At 42.2% G+C, this 17,692-nt stretch overlaps 1 long non-coding RNA gene across 1 annotated transcript in view; it reads right to left on the minus strand.

The window, feature by feature from the left end:
- Window positions 1-2,692: 2,692 nt before the first annotated feature.
- Window positions 2,693-17,692, minus strand: part of LOC140204519 (uncharacterized) — a 55,464-nt gene continuing 40,464 nt past the window's right edge. Inside the window, exon 3 of the long non-coding RNA XR_011887660.1 lies at window positions 2,693-4,465. This is a non-coding gene — a long non-coding RNA (uncharacterized lncRNA). The remainder of the gene's footprint in view (window positions 4,466-17,692) is intronic.

A 17,692-nucleotide genomic window follows, 5' to 3' on the forward strand; every position in this document is an offset into this window, starting at 1 on the left:
AGTGCTGTCACAGGAATGCAGTATCCATCATCAGGGTCCCCCACCTCCCAGGTCATGCTCACTTCTCACAGCTGCCATCAGGAAGAAGGTACAGGAGCTTCAAGACTCACACCACCAGGTTCAGGAACAGTTAGTATCCATCAGTCATCAGGGTTTTGAACCAAAGAGGGATGACTTCACTCATTTTCACTTGCCCCATCATTGAAATATTCCTGCAACCTATGAACTCACTTTCAAGGACTCTTCATTTCATGTTCTTGATATTTATTCCTTATTTATTTATTGTTATTCTTTCTTTCTTTTTGTATTTGCATACTTGTTGTCTTTTGCACACTGATTGAATGCCCAAGTTGGTGCAGTCGTTCACTGGTTCTGTTATGGTTATTATTCTATTATGGATTTATTGAGTATGCCTGCAAGAAAATGAATCTCAGGGGTGCATATGGTGACATATATGTACTTTGATAATAAATTATCTTTGAACTTTGAAATCAGCCATGAAAAAATGGCAGTGCAGACTCAATGGGACAAATGCTCCTATGTCTTATGGTCTTATACCAATGCCAATCTTGGTTCATTTCCCTCAATCTATGGAAATCACTTGCTATCTTGCTCTGTAACATAATTCATGTAATTTGGAAATAAATATAAGTGAAAAGTAAACTTTGTTGTCTTCTAAATCAGTAATGAATAAGGTAAGTGAGAAAGAGACTTAATACTAAGCTCTATGAAAGACAAACATAACCAAATACAAATGGGGAAACAACTCTTATGGTTAATTTCATTCAACAGAAATTTATTAAAGAATTCCACATACAACAATTTAGAAAAAAAATCCAAGGAAAATCAAATTTGTAAATCAATAATCAATCTAGTCTCTTAGTTCCCCTCCTGATCATAACATCAAAAGGTTCACCTACCACCCCACCAGCCTTCGGGTCCAACATATAATTCTCCATAACTCCCGCCACCCCCAATGGGATCCCACCACCAAGCACATCTTTCCCTCCCCCACTTTCTGCTTTCCGCAGGGATCGCTCCCTAAGCGACTCCGTTGTCCATTCGCTCCCCCCATCCTTTCCCACCGATCTCCCTCCCGGCACTTATCCTTGTAAGCGAAACAAGTGCTACACATGCCCTTACACTTCCTCCCTTACCACCATTCAGGGCCCCAGACAGTCCTTCCAGGTGAGACGACACTTCACCTGTGAGTCGGCTGGAGTGATATACTGCGTCCAGTGCTCCCGATGCGGCCTTCTATATATCGGCGAGATCCAACACAGGCTGGGAGACTGTTTTTCTGAACACCCATGCTCTGTCTGCCAGAGAAAGCAGGATCTCCCAGTGGCCACACATTTTAATTCCACGTCCCATTCCCATTCTGATATGTCTATCCATGGCCTCCTCTATTGTCAAGATGAAGCCACACTCAGGTTGGAGGAACAACACCTTATAATCCGTCTGGGTAGCCTCCAACCTGATGGCATGAACATTGACTTCTCTAACTTCCGTTAATGCCCCTCCTCCCGTTCTTACCCCATCCCTTATTTATTTATTATTCTTTATTTTTTCCCTTTTTTTCTCTCTCTTTTTTTGCTCCCTCTGTCCCTCTCACGATAACTCCTTGCCTGCTCTCCATCTTCCTCTGGCGCTCCCCTCCCCTTTTCTTTCTCCCTAGGCCTCCCGTCCCATAATCCTCTCCCTTCTCCAGCCTTGTATCCCTTTTGCCAATCAACTTTCCAGCTCTTAGCTCCATCCCTCCCCATCCTGTCTTCTCCTATCATTTCAGATCTCCCCCTCCCCCTCCCACTTTCAAATCTCTTACTATCTCTTCTTTCAGTTAGTCCTGACAAAGGGTCTTGGCCCGAAACGTCAACTGTGCTTCTTCCTATGGATGCTGTCTGGCCTGCAGCGTTCCACCAGCATTTTGTGTGTGTTACTTGAATTTCCAGCATCTGCAGATTTCCTCATGTTTGTGATCAAAAGATTGGATGCTCTTTCTCAAATACGGCCTCTTTCCTGAATTCATGTCAGATAGCCAATATCATCCCAACATATTCTACCAACTCTTTAAAACTCGTCTTTAACTTTCACCAATAACTTCCTTGTAAAATGAACTCATTTGCTTAGATGATAGTGGGAAGCAAAGAGATGGTTGTTGTTCTGAGGCACTGGCGTGTTTTCACGTTGCAAACAAATACAAATTGTTACACACGTGTTGAATGCACCTTCAGATTAGAAATTGAAAATTAGGTTGGAGTTGTTGGTTAAGAATCCATGTGAAAGAACTCTTGGGCCTGGTTACTTTTTATTGACTTGATTTAATCACATTTTGAATACCTGTGTCTCTATCTCATTTTTCTTAGTGTTGTATAAGGCTTCATTACCTTCCTTTTCTCTTTGGGCCAGAAGGACCTGTTACAATGCTGTACTTCTAAATATGTTAGGTAAATGCATTTACTAGAATTTTTTGAAGGTGTAACTGGTGGAATAGGTAGGAGGGAGAACCAGTGGCTATGGTATGATTGGACAGCTTTCAACACAGTCTGGTATCAGAGATTAGTGTGCACAATTAAAGCACATAGGTTTGAAGGTAATTGTAGAAAATGGAGAACTAGTTGGCAGACACAATCAAATAGTATAAATAAGCAGATCCCTTTCCAAGTGGCTGTCTTTAACTAATGAAGTTCGAAGTCGAGTTTATTGTCATATGCACAAATACATGTATGCAAAAGCCAGTGAGGTGCTTAATTGCAGCAACATCACAGACACATAGCATTAGATGTTAAAAGTCACAAGAAAAACATAAACACATATTGTACAAAATTCTAAAAGAAAGACATAATTAGAACAAAACAAAAGATCCGTTGTAGTGCAACGTGGCCCAAGTCATCATAAATGTTACTGTAGGATTAGTGCCAAAATCTTGGATGAGGTAATGTCATTAATACCTTCAGCTTTAAGGGCAGCACAAAGCTAGGTGGAGCAGTAATCTGTGAGGACACCGAGCCTATACAGTGATTTATGTTTAGATGAGTAGATGGGTAAATGCATGTCAAATACACTCTAAGGTGAATAAATGTGTCTCGGCCATGTTGATGCCACAAAGGGGAAGGCAGGCCAGGCCTTGAGGCCTGTGTGCAGGTCTGGTCTCCTTATCTGAGGAGGGAGTGCAACAGGGCTTCAATGGACTATTTCCTAGCAGGACAGAATTACCTAAGGGACTGGGCTTACACTCCTTAGTTTAGAAAAATGAAAGAGATGTGAGCACAGGTTCCTGATGGTGGAGAAGTCCAAAATCAGGAGTCACAGCCTCAGAATACAGAATAGGCCTCTTACTAATGAAATGAGGAGAAAATCTTCCACAGAGTGATGCGCGTATGTAATTCTCTTCCACAGAGAGCAATTGAGGCAAACCACTCAGTCCATTCCAGAAGCAATTTGAAGTGAAAGGATATAGGCTTTCAGCAGGACCAGGATGATCAGCCCTGGTTCTACTGAGTGACAGAGAGGGCTCCCAGGGTCAACTGGCCCTGGCTGCTTCTACTTTAAATGATTCTGTGTCTCATTTTGTTGGTGGCAGCTGATAATTAAAAGTCTTGGTGAAGCACAAGCCTTTTGCAAATGCATCCACCAATAATCTGTCACTGACACAGCTACTCTTGATCAACCCTCTTCCATGATACTTTGGTAATATTCAATCATTATTTTCCTGTGGGCAGATCCTGTTCCAACTCCAATTAAATATTAGATTAGATTAGATTATGAGGACACGCAGTCCTCTTTTATTGTCATTTAATAATGCATGCATTAAGAAATGATACAATGTTTCTCCAGAATGATATCACAGAAACACATGACAAACCAACTGAAAAACGGACAAAAACCACATAATTATAACATATAGTTACAACAGTGCAAAGCAATACCGTAATTTGATAAAGAACAGACCATGGGCACGGTAAAAAGTCTCAAAGTCTCTCGAAAGTCCCATCATCTCACACAGACGGTGAACCTCCGGTGCCACAAACTTGCTGATGCAGCATCCTGGAAGCATCCGACCACAGTCCGACTCCGAGTTCGTCCGAAAACTCCGAGCCTCTGACCAGCCCTCTGACACCGAGCACCGAGCGCCATCTCTGCCAAGCGCTTCGACCCCGGCCCCGGTAACAGACAATAGGCAAAGCTGAGGATTTGGGGCCTTCCCGTCCGGAGATTCTCGATTGCACAGTAGCAGTGGCAGCGAAGGGGGCATTTCAGAAGTTTCTCCAGGTGTTCCTCTGTGCTTCTCACGGCTGTCTCCATCAAATCAAGATTGTGCATGGCCCCTAGTTACACATACGATATCATTCGGAACAGCCGCGCGTGCTGCGTCGCGCCGCCATCTTCTCCTCCCTCCTCCTGTATCTGGTCAGTTCAGAACGAATGATCTACCACGAGCTTCCATTTCAACAAACCATTTCATCTGTTGGGAGAGAAGGGATATAAATTAAAATCTAAGCACTCAGAAATGGGATTAAGCCTACATCCACTCTCAGTGTATTAATGGTGAAGAAATTTCACTCCCCTGTCAAACCCTAGTACCTTGTGTTATGCTCTGCTGGTAGCCAAGTTTGTTTGTATTCATAGAACAGCAGCTTGCAGCTTTGTGCTATTTTAGTTCCTGATCTTGTTGTTTAAGAGGCATTTAGATTCACACTTTAATATGAATACACTTGTAGCAGACTAAGTCAAGGCAGACACAAGATATACTGCTGATGCTGGAAGTCTAGGTCAACACGTATAAAATACTGAAAGAACTCAATGGGCTTGATGAAGGTACTTGGCCTAAAATAGTAACTCCTCATTTTCCTTCTGACCCGCAGAGTGCCTACAGAATTTTGGGCATGTTGTTGAGTCAAAGCAGTGATTAGCCTGTGCCAATGAAATTTAAAACCCATTGTTGTGGTGCTGTTGACATTACAAGTGTTAGTTGGACTGGCAGGACCATGACCTACTGACCCCTAATGGTCAATTGACAAGCCTCTGTAAATTACTTAGACATTTCCAATATTCGTTAATGCTAACTGGTTTTATGCAATTTTCTCTCGCGATAACACGACCACAGCAATTTAACTCCCAAAATTCTCCTTTTCAAGTTGGCACGTAACTCTAACAGCCAATACAGCTACCTTTATCATACAATCTACTTTGAAATTGACATACAGACACTTTATTCAATAAGCATTATCTTTACAGTTGGTTAATAATCTGTTTTTGCACCTTTGATTCTTCATCTTATGAGTAATGATACTTAAAGTGTTATAAACCTTGAGAGTGTAATCTAGACCTTAATTGTATCTTCCCATTCACATGTTGAAGTTGGAAGCAATCACTGATCTTGAAACCACAGCCCATCATTATACCTGCCTATCTGGAGATGTTCCTTTCTCTGTTTCAATGGTAACCTGTAGTATTCATCTAAACTCCATGTGCAATCAGAATGCCTGTCTACTAGTTAACCCCCTCGAGATCTCAACTCAAGTGCACTTATATTTCCCTTAAAAAGCTGACCCTTCCCCCTCACGCAACTATGTTTTTCCCTAAAACATCACTATAACCTGAAAAGTAAAAGCCGGAGAAAGCCAATGAGACTTCTGTGCCGTTCCACCACTCTTGTACATCAGTGCCACTTTGAGAGAGTCAGAGGCTCATGGAATTCTGCAGCATGAAAACAGGCTCTTCAGCCAAACTATTCCATGCCAGCCAAGGCAACATCTTGAACTAATCTCATTTGCCTGCATTTAGCTCTTAACATTATCTACAAACCTGTTCAGATGCCTTATAAACATTGTAAGTCCAGCCACATTTTTTAGTAGCTCATTCCATGTACACCCAACCCTCTGCCTGGACAAGGTACCCCTCAGGTAAGTCTTACCATCTGAATTATTAATAGTCTTCTCCAGAGTAACAGCTCCATAGCAGATGCCATCTCACTGGCTCTTCACTCAACTCTGGAACATCTAGCCAGCAAAAATGCATACATCAGGATGTTGTTTCTCGACTACAGTTCAGCAATCAATACCATAAGACCATAAGACATTGGAGCAGAATTAGGCCATTCAGCCCATCAAGTCTGCTCCACCATTCCATCATGGCTGATCACGGATCCCACACAACCCCATACACCTGCCTTCTCGCCATATCCTTTGATGCCCTGACTGATCAGGAAGCTATCTACTTCTACCTTAAATATATCCATGGACTTGGCCTCCACCACAGTCTGTGACAGAGCATTCCACAGATTCACTACCCTCTGGCTAAAAAAAATCCTCCCCACCTCTGTTCTAAAATGTTGCCCCTCAGTTTTGAGGCTGTACCCTCTAGTTACAGACACCACCACCATGTGAAATATTCTCTCCATATCCATCCTATCTAGTCCTTTCAACATCATCCCTTCAACACTAATCAATAAGCTTCAAGAATGAGGTTTTATGGGTGGAACTGAGGAATAAGAAGGCTACGGCCAGGTTAATGGGCTATATTATAGACTACTCAACAGATCACAGGATTTAGAGGAACAAATTTGTAGAGAGATTGCAGACTGTTGCAAGAAACATAAGGTTGTGATAGGTGATATTAATTTTCCACATATTGACTTGAGACTTGCAAAGGGCTAGATGGGACAGTGTTTGTCAAATGTGTTCAGGAAAGTTTCCTAAACTGGTATATAGAAGTCACAATGAGAGACCGTGCAATACTCGATCTCCTATTTGGGAATGAGTCAGAGCAGGTGTCAGAACTCTGTGTAGGGGAACGCTTTGCATCTAGTGATTATAATGCCATTAGTTTCAAACTAATTATGGAAGAGGATAGGTCTGGTCCTCGGGTTGAGATCCTAAATTGGAGAAAGGCTAGTTTTGATGATATTAGAAATGATCTGGCAAGCGTGGATCGGGAAAAGCTATTTTCTGTCAGAGGTGTACTTGGTAAGTGGGAAGGCTTCTAAAGTGAAATTTTCAGAATGCAAAGCTTGTATGTGCCAATCACAATAAAAGGCAAGGATAATAGGATTAGGGAACCTTGGTTTTCAAGAAATATTGAGACCATGGTTAAGAAAAAAAGATGTGTAAAGCAGGTACAGGCAGGTAGGAACAAATGAGTTACTTGAGGAGTATAAGAAATGCAAGAGAACACTTAAGAAAGAAATCAGGAGGGCTAAAAGATGGCATGAAGTTCCTATAGCAGACAAGATGAAGGAAGATCCTAAGGGTTTCTACAGATATGTTAAGAACTAACAGATTGCAAGGGACAAAATTGGTCCTCCGGAAGATCAGAATGGTAATCTATGCATAAAGCTTAAAGAGATATGGGAGATCTTAAATGGACTTTTTACATCGGTACTTACTCGGGAGGCGAACACAGAGTCTATAGATATGAGGCGAGTCTCCGGCAAGGTCAGGGACCCTATACAGACTACAGAGGAGGAGATGTTTGATGTTTTAAGGCAAATGGGGGGGAGGGGCAAATAATCAGACCGTAAGACATAGGAGCAGAATTAGGCCATTCAGCCCCTCAAATCAGCTCCACTATTCAATCATGGCTGATCCTTTTTTCCCATCTTCAGCCCTAATCCTCAGCTTTCTCCCCATTACCTTTAATGCTAGGGCCAATCAAGAACTGATCAATCTTCACTTTAAATACACCCAATGACCTGCTGTCCACAGCTACCTGTAGTAACAAATTCCACAGATTCATGGCGCTCCGGCTAAAGAAATTTCTCTGCTTCTCTGTTTTAAATTCTCACTCCTATATCCTGGGCTGTGCCCGCTTGTCCTGGACTACCCCACCATGGGAAACATCCTTTCCACTTCTTCTCTGTCTAGGCCTTCTAACATTTGAAAGGCTTCAATGAGATACCCCTCATCCTTCTAACTTCCAGTGAGTACAGACCAGAGCCATCAAACGTTCCTTATGTGTTAACCCTTTCACTTCCTGGAATCATCCGATGAACATCCTCTGAACCCTTTCCAATGCCAGCAAAACTTTTCTCATATAAGGAGCCCAAAACTGTTCACAATACTCAAGGTGAGACCTCACCAGTGTCTTATAAAGCCTTAGCATCATTTCATTGCTCCTATATTCCAGACCTCTTGAAATGAATGCTAACGTTGCATTTGCCGTGCTCACCACTGACTCTACCTGCAAGTTAACCTTCAGGGTGTTCTGCACAGGGACTCCCAAGTCCCCTTGCAGCTCAGATTTCTGGATTTTCTCCCCATTTAGAAAATAGTCGGTGCATTTATTTCTGCTACCAAAGTGCATGACCATGTATTTTCCAACATTGTATTTCATTTGCCACTTTCTTACCCATTCTTCTAAGCTGTCTAAGTGCTTCTGCAGCCTTCTTGTTTCCTCAACTCTACCTGCCCCTCCACCAGTCTTTGTATCACCTGCAAACTTGGCAACAAAGCTATCTATTTCATTATCTAAATCATTGATATACAGCATAAAAAGAAAAGTGGTCCCAACACCAACTACTGCAGAACACTACTAGTCACTGGCAGCCAACCAGAAAAGGATCCTTTTATTCCCACTTGCTGCCTCCTACCAATCAGCCAATGCTCTAACCATGCCAGTAACTTTCCTGTAATGCCATGGGCCATGGTTGGTAAACAGCCTCATGTGTGACTCTTGTCAAAAACCTTCTGAAAATCCAAATATACAACATCCACTACATCCCCTCTATCTATCCTACGTGTAATCTACTCAAAGAATTCCAGTAGGCTCATCAGGCAAGATTTTCCCTTAAGGAAACCATTCTGACTTTGTCCTATCTTGTCCTGTGTCACCAAATATCCATAACCTCATCCTTAACAATTGACTCCAACATCTTCCCAACCACTGAGGTCAGGCTAATTGGTCTATAATTGTTTTTCTGCTGCCTTCCTCCTTTCTTAAATTTTCCAGTCCTCTGGCACCATTTCAGAGTCCAATGATGTTTGGAAGATCATTACTAATGCCTCCACAATCTCTACTGCTACCTCTTTCAGAATCCTAGGGTGCTGTTCATCTGGCCCAGGTGATTTATATACCCTTCGGTCTTTCAGCTTTTTGAGCACCTTCTCCCTTGTAATAGTAACTGCACGCACTTCTCTTCCCTCACACCCTTCAACATCTGGCATACTGCTAGTGTCTTCCACAGTGAAGACTGATCCTATATCCACTATCATTTATTTTTTCTTTACTTGCAAACTCTTTTTCTATCCACCTTGATATCGTTTGCTAGCTTGTTTTAATATTCCATTTTTTCCCTCCTAATGAGTCTTTTAGTTGCTTTTTGTAGGTTTTTAAAAGCTTCCCAATCCTCAATCTTCCCACTAATTTTTCCTTTGTTGTATGCTTCTCTTTTGCTTTTATATTAACTCTGACTTCCCTTGTCAGCCCATTGTACTATTTTGCCATTTGAGTATTTCTTTGTTTTTAGAACATCTATCCTCATTTTTCCCAGAAACTGAAACCATCAGGGTCCTTTCTGCCTTTGCAGGTTCTTAACTCAACCCAAAAAAATTCAACATCTTTCAATCCTATGTCACAACTTTCTACTGATTTGATGACATTCTTTACCTGCAGAGCCACACCACCCCTTCTGCCTACCTTCCTATCTCCCTGAAAAGATGTGTAACTTTGGACATTCAACTCCCAACTACAACCATCCTTCAGCCATGATTCAGTGATGGCCACAATATCAGACCTGACGGCCTGTAACTGTGCAACTATCCGATCTATCCTGAGTCCTTTCACTCCAGTTCCCATCCCCCGGCCAGCTCTAACAAACCTGCCCACAAGAATTGGTTCCCCTCAGATCCAGGAGTAACCCATCCCTTTTGTATAGGTCATACCTCCCCACAGAAGAGATTCCAATGATCCAAAGACGTGAAGCCCTGCATTCTCAGTCATGCATTTATCTGCCAAATTGTCCTGTTACTGCCCTCGCTGGCATGTGACACAGGTAGCAATCCAGAAATTACTACCATGGAGATTCTGCCTCTTGGTGTTCTGCCTAGCTCTCTAAATTTTGTCTTCAGGACCTCCTTGCTTTTCCATCCTATGTATGTGTACCAAGAAGTCTGGCTGCTCTCCATCCCCATCTAAAATGCTGCGACGTCTCTGATCCCGGCATCTGGGAGGCCTGACAAGGTGTTCCCTTCGACCCTGCAGGAGGCAAAGTTCAGAAGTTGCCAAGACCCTAGCAGAGATATTTAAATCATCCTTGTTGACAGGCAAGGTCCCAGAAGATTGGAGCATATGTAATGTTGGTCCACTGGTTAAAAAGGCTCAAAGAGAAAAACAGGAGGTTATAGGCCAGTGAGCCTGACATCAGTAGTGGGAAAGTTATTAGAAGGGACCTGATATATGAGTATTTGGATAGACAGGTCTTGATTAGGAATAGTCAGCATGGCTTTGTGCATGCTAGGTCATGCCTAAACAATCTTAGAGAGTTTTTTGAGGAAGTTGCCAGAAAAGTTGATGAAGGCAAGGCAGTGGATGTTGTCTACATGAACTTTAGCAAAGCATTTGACAAGGTCCCACACCAGACACTCAGCATTCAAGATGAGGTGGTAAATTGGATTCGACATTGGCTTTGTGGAAGAAGTCAGAGAGTGGTGGTAGACTGTTGTCTGTCTGACTGAAGGCCTGTGACTAATGGAGTGCCTCAGGGATCAGTGCTGGGTTCATTGTTATTTCTCATCTATATCAACAATCTGGATGTAATGTGGTTAACGGGATCAGCAAATATGTGGATGATACCAAGACTGGGAGAATAATGGACACAGAGAGGAAGACTATGAAACCTTGCAGTGGAACCTGGGCCAGCTGGAAAAATAGGCTGAAAAATGGCAGATGGAATTTAATACGGACAAGCGTGAGGTGTTGCGCTTTGGAAGGACTATCCAGGGTAGGTCTTACACAGTGAGCGGTAGGACGCTGAGGAGTGAGGTAGAACGAAAGAATCTGGGAATTCAGCTCCATAATTAATTGAAAGAGGCATCACAGGTAGATAAGATTGTAAAGAAAGCTTTTGGTGCATCAGCCTTAATAAATCAAAGTAATGAATTCAGGAGTTGGGATGTTATTATTGAAATTGTATAAGACATTGGTGAGGCCTAGTTTGCAGTATTGTGTGCAGTTCTGGTCACCTACCTACAGGAAAGATGTAAATAAGGTTGAAGGAGTATAGAGAAAATGTCCAAGGACGTTGCCGTGTCTGGATGACCGGAGTTATAAGGAAAGGTTGAATAGCTTAGAACTTTATTCCCTAAAACATAAAGGTTGATGGGGATTCAATAGAGTTATACAAAATTATGAGGGGTATAGATTGGGCAAATGAAAGCAGGCTTTTTACACAAAGCTTTGGTGACACTGCATCTACAGGTCATGGGTAAATTTGAGAGGTGCAATGTTTAAGGGGAACTTGGGGGAAATTTCTTCACTCAGAGCGTGAAACGAGATGCTGTGGATGTGATTTCAAATTCAACGTTTAAGAGGAATTTGGATAGGTACATCAATACGAGGGGTATGGAGGGCAACGTTGCAGATTTGTCTAAGGAAGTTGGCAGTTTATAAGCTGGGCCAAAGGGCTTGTTTCTGTGCTGTAGCTATCTATGACTCTATGACTCTATGCCCTTGACCTCAATACGCTCTTAGCAATTGGATCCTCAATTTCCTCACTTCCACACCCAAGTCATTTCGGATTGAAAACAACATTTCCTCCACCATCTCCATCAGCACAGACTGGTGCCATTAAAATTCCCTCTTACTCAATGTCAACAAGACTAAGGAGCAGATTATTGATTTCAAGAGGAGGAAACCAGTGGTTGATGAGCCAGTCCTCATCGGAGAATCAGAGGTGTAGGTCGGCAACCCTAAATTCTTCTGTGTTATTACTTTGGAAGACATGTTGTGTGCCCAGCACATGTGCAATTATGAAGAAAGCACAGCAGTGTCTTTACTTCTTCAGGCGTTTGTGAAGATGCAGTATTACATCTAAAATGTTGACAAACTTCTTTAGATATATAGTGAAAAAATATTGATTGAGCACATCTACACAAAACATTGTTGCAGGAACACAGCATCCATCATCAGGGACCCTACCACCCAAGCCATGCTCTGTTCTCACTGCTGTCATCAGCAAGAAGGTACAGGAGCCTCAGGACCCACACCAGCAGGTTCAAGAACAATTATTACCCCTCAACTATCAGATTCTTGGAGATAGTTTCACTCAGCTTCCTTTGTCCCATCATTGAAATGTTCCCACAACTTATTGACTCATGTTCAAGCACTCTTCATGTCATGTTAAGAACACAGAACAGTACAACACATTACAGGCCCTTCAGCCCACAATGTTGTGCCAACCCTCAAACCCTGCCTCCCATATAATATCTGCCTCCACCACTGACTCAGGCAGTGCATTCCACGCACTAACCACTCTCTGAGTAAAAAACCTTCCTCTAATATCCCCCTTGAACTTCCCACACCTTACCTTAAAGCCATGTCCTCTTGTATTGAGCAGTGGTGCCCTGGGGAAGAGGTGCTGGCTGTCCACTCTATCTATTCCTCTTATTATCTTGTACACCTCTATCATGTCTCCTCTCATTCGCCTTCTCTCCAGAGAGTAAAGCCCTAGCTCCCTTAATCTCTGATCATAATCCATACTCTCTAAACCAGGCAGCATCCTGGTAAATCTCCTCTGTACCCTTTCCAATGCTTCTACATCCTTCCTATAGTGAGGTGACCAGAACTGGACACAGTACTCCAAGTGTGGCCTAACCAGAGTTTCATGGAGCTGCATCATTACCCCGCGACTCTTAAACTCTATCCCCCGACTTATGAAAGCTAACACTCCATAAACTTTCTGAACTACCCTATCTACCTGTGAGGCAACTTTCAGAGATCTATGGACATGTACCCCCAGATCCCTCTGTTCCTCCACACTACCAAGTATCCTGCCATTTACTTTGTACTCTGCCTTGGAGTTTGTCTTTCCAAAGTGTACCACCTCACACTTCTCTGGGTTGAACTCCATCTGCCACTACTCAATATGTTCTCAATATTTATTTACTATTATTATTTCTTTCTTTTTGTATTTGCACAGTTTCTTCATCTTTTGTACGCTGGTTGAACACCCAAGTTGGTGGGGTCTTTCATTGCTTCTGTTATGGTTATTATTCTATTATAGATTTACTGAGTATGCCTGCAAGAAAATGAATCTCATGGTTGTATACTGTACTTCAATAATAAATTTACTTATTATGTATGTACTTCAATAATAAATTTACTTTGAACTTTAAACTTTAAATTAAACCTATGTGCTTTATCTTTAGACTACCCTACACTTGGCCAAAGTCTGATAACTCACCTTTTATAGGATCCTGATGATGTTTTCAACCTCTATTCTTTCCTACGCTCTCTCTCTATTTCTTGAATCCTTTGATACTTAAGACTTCATAGTCCTATTAGGTACAGAATTCTAATGATTCACTACCTGTGAGGGTACAAAATTCTTCTCAGCTCTCTTTTACATGGCCAATTCCATAACATCCAGTTTCAGATGAGGGAAATACCATCCCTGGATCTGCCCTGTCAAGTCCCCTAAGAATGATGAGGTCACCACTCATTGTTCTGAACTCTGGAGAGCGTAGGTAGAATCTGCATGACTTCTTCTCATAATCAAGTTTATGAGTCTTCACCGCAGCATATCTATCCTTTGATAGAGAGGCCAGGTATACAGTAAACTCAATTTGTAAGATGTTGTCTTACCAGGACCCTTTACAATTAGAACAGGACATCTCAGCTGGTGTACTCAGACCTCTAGCAATGAAGGTCAATATACCATTCGTCTTGTTGACTGCTTGTTTCACCTGAAGAGTAACTTTCAATGATTACATACAAGAATTGGCAGATCTCTCAGAATACCAAGACCTTTCAAAATCTCCCTATTTAGAAATGATATCCTGCCCTTCCATTTTTTCCATTAATCAAGAAGATTTGGAAAGCGGTGAAATGATCGGACAAAGTCAGCATGGATTTGTGAAAGGAAAATCATGTCTGACGAATCTCATAGAATTTTTTGAGGATGTAACTAGTAGAGTGGATAGGGGAGAACCAGTGGATGTGGTATATTTGGATTTTCAGAAGGCTTTTGACAAGGTCCCACACAGGAGATTAGTGTGCAAACTTAAAGCACACGGTATTGGGGGTAAGATATTGGTGTGGGTGGAGAGTTGGTTAGCAGACAGGAAGCAAAGAGTGGGAGTAAACGGGACCTTTTCAGAATGGCAGGCGGTGACTAGTGGGGTACCGCAAGGCTCAGTGCTGGGACCCCAGTTGTTTACAATATATATTAATGACTTCGATGAGGGAACTAAATGCAGCATCTCCAAGTTTGCGGATGACACGAAGCTAGGTGGCAGTGTTAGCTGTGAGGAGGATGCTAAGAGGATGCAGAGTGACTTGGATAGGTTGGGTGAGTGGGCAAATTCATAGCAGATGCAATTTAATGTGGATAAATGTGAAGTTATCCACTTTGGTGGCAAAAATAGGAAAACAGATTATTATCTGAATGGTGGCCGATTAGGAAAAGGGGAGGTGCAACGAGACCTGGGTGTCATTATACACCAGTCATTGAAAGTGGGCATGCAGGTACAGCAGGCGGTGAAAAAGGCGAATGGTATGCTGGCATTTATAGCGAGAGGATTCGAGTACAGGAGCAGGGAGGTACTACTGCAGTTGTACAAGGCCTTGGTGAGACCACACCTGGAGTATTGTATGCAGTTTTGGTCCCCTAATCTGAGGAAAGACATCCTTGCCATAGAGGGAGAACAAAGAAGGTTCACCAGAGTGATTCTTGGGATGGCAGGACTTTCATATGAAGAAAGACTGGATGAACTGGGCTTGTACTCATTGGAATTTAGAAGATTGAGGGGGGATCTGATTGAAACGTATAAGATCCTAAAGGGATTGGATAGACTAGATGCAGGAAGATTGTTCCCGATGTTGGGGAAGTCCAGAACGAGGGGTCACAGTTTGAGGATAGAGGGGAAGCCTTTTAGGACTGAATTAGGAAAAACTTCTTCACACAGAGAGTGGTGAATCTGTGGAATTCTCTGCCACAGGAAACAGTTGAGGCCAGTTCTTTGGCTATATTTAAGAGGGAGTTAGATATGGCCTTTGTGGCTACGGGGGTCAGGGGGTATGGAGGGAAGGCTGGGGCGGGGTTCTGAGTTGGATGATCAGCCATGATCATAATAAATGGTGGTGCAGGCTCGAAGGGCCAAATGGCCTACTCCTGCACCTATTTTCTATGTTTCTATGTTTCTAAGATGTCATAGTTTTCCATACTATATTCCATCCATCATATCCGTGTCCATTCATATGTTTTCTGCATCTCCCCATTGTCCTCACAGCCAATCCTGAATCTATGACTCTATGACACAATGACACTGAACTTTGTGCCATCCATATATACACACATTCTTTTTCTCTCTCTCCTTTTTCACCCTCTGTCCCTCTCACTATATCCCTTGCCCATCCTCTGGGCTTTTTTTCCCCCCTCCTCTTTTCTTTTTTCCTGGGCTTCCTGTCCCGTGATCCTCTCATATCCTTTTTGCCAATCACCTAACCAGCTCTTGGCTCCATCCCTCCCCCTCTTGTCTTCTCCTATCATTTTGGATCTCCCCCTCCCCCTCCCACTTTCAAATCTCTTACTAGCTCTTCTTTCAGTTAGTCCTGACGAAGGGTCTCGGCCCGAAACGTCGACTGTACCTCTTCCTAAAGATGCTGCCTGGCCTGCTGCGTTCACCAGCAACTTTTATGGAAGGTGACAGTAACTCAGATAACCACATGAGCAATAGAAGAGCACCTCGGAATGCACAAGACATTGAATTTTGACTGGATGAGATACAGCAGCAGAAGACCACATACACACACTCAGTGGCCACTTTATTAGGTACAGGAGGTACCTCGTAAAGTGACCACTGACTGTGGTGGAGAAGGAATTATCAATTGTCAGTTTGACAATTTCTTCCCTACCTTGACCCACTGAGTTCCTCCTCAGTTTGTTTGTTGCTCCTGAATCCACACCTGCAGTCCCTTGTGCCTCCAATGCATGCAACACGGCCCCTCCTAACCCAAGAATAATCTACTCTCTGTTTACTGCATGTGAACAAATACTCAAAGCACACCAAAAAAACCCACCCAATTCTGTGTTATTTAAGTTTTGTACTCTATAATCACTTGTATATAGCTTCTTTATCAATGACCTCCTTAAAATTTATATACATCAACTGGTTCATCCTATCCTGTTTACTAACGCCTCAAAAATTCCAATAGATTTGTCAAGCAATATCTCCCTTCCAAAAATGAATCCTGAATTTCCCCAACTATATAATTATTTTCCAAGTATCCTGTAATGACTTCCTTGATAATAGGTTTCAGCATTTTCTGTATTACTGATGTCAGATAAATTTGTTTGTATTTGTCTGTATAAACTTGTAAATTTTCCTAGCTTTCTCTTTCCCACCTTTCTTAAATTGTGACATTACATTTGTTAACTTGTAAACTGCAAGAACGTTTATAGGACCTATGGAATTTTGAAAGGTGATGGTCACTTTCTCTAAAGACAACTTCCTCAAAACCTTGTGATAAAGATCATCAGCTCCTGCGAATTTATTACATTTCTATCCCAAGAATTTCTCTAATTCCAGTTTTTTTTTACTATTTCTAATTCCTTGATCCCACCCTTCTAACCCACCTAGATCATATCCTTGTTCCTGTATTTCAGAGGGACCTGGGTGTTCTTCTACATGAACCGCTGAAAGTTAACACACAAGCAATCAAGAAGCCAATGATATGTTGATCTTCACTGCTGGAGGGTTTGAGTACAAGGGGAGAAGGTGCTTTACTACAATTATATAGCACCCTGCTGAGTCCACATGCGGAATACACATCGTTTACCAAAGGAAGGATATACACGCAACCAAGGTTCACTAAGTTAATTACTGGGATGAGTATTTTTCTTATGACACAGTTTTGGACATTTTTGTAAACGCACTTCTAAAGACACACTGAAGGGATAATGGATGGATATCATTGGCCTAAAAGAGTTATTATTGGTAAGGTAACTTTCGGTACCTAAAAAGAGCCATTAACCAGAAAAATAAATGACTAAGAACATCTTTACAGTACAGGCATCACAGTGCCTTCCTGCAACTGCAAGCTTCTTACACCACCATATGCGCCACTGCTTCTCAGCTGCTATTTACAGAACCAAAATACTCAATTTAGATTGTGTTTTATGCGTATCTTACCACCTCAGCCGCAACTTGCATCATCCAATCAGTGTTCTTAATACAGCAAAGGTTTACATTTATAATTCCATGGAAGTATATGGAATCAGATGAAATGTTAGCATGTGTAAGGAATTGGTTAGAAAGTGGGGATAATTCGGCATCTATCTTCAGCCAGTAGTATCCCTTGGGGATCAGTCAAGGGGCCTCACTTTTTCACAAAATACGTACATCAAAGTAATGGCATAAATCTCTAGATTGCCTATTACACTAAATGTCATGCCAAGAAATGTAGATGGAAGCAGACAAGTGATGGAGGAAGTGGGTGGGCAAAACTTTGGCAGACTATTTCAAGACCATGGGAC

This window comes from Mobula birostris, chromosome 10, assembly GCF_030028105.1.
Source record: "Mobula birostris isolate sMobBir1 chromosome 10, sMobBir1.hap1, whole genome shotgun sequence".
Classification (NCBI taxonomy): Eukaryota; Metazoa; Chordata; class Chondrichthyes; order Myliobatiformes; family Myliobatidae; genus Mobula; species Mobula birostris.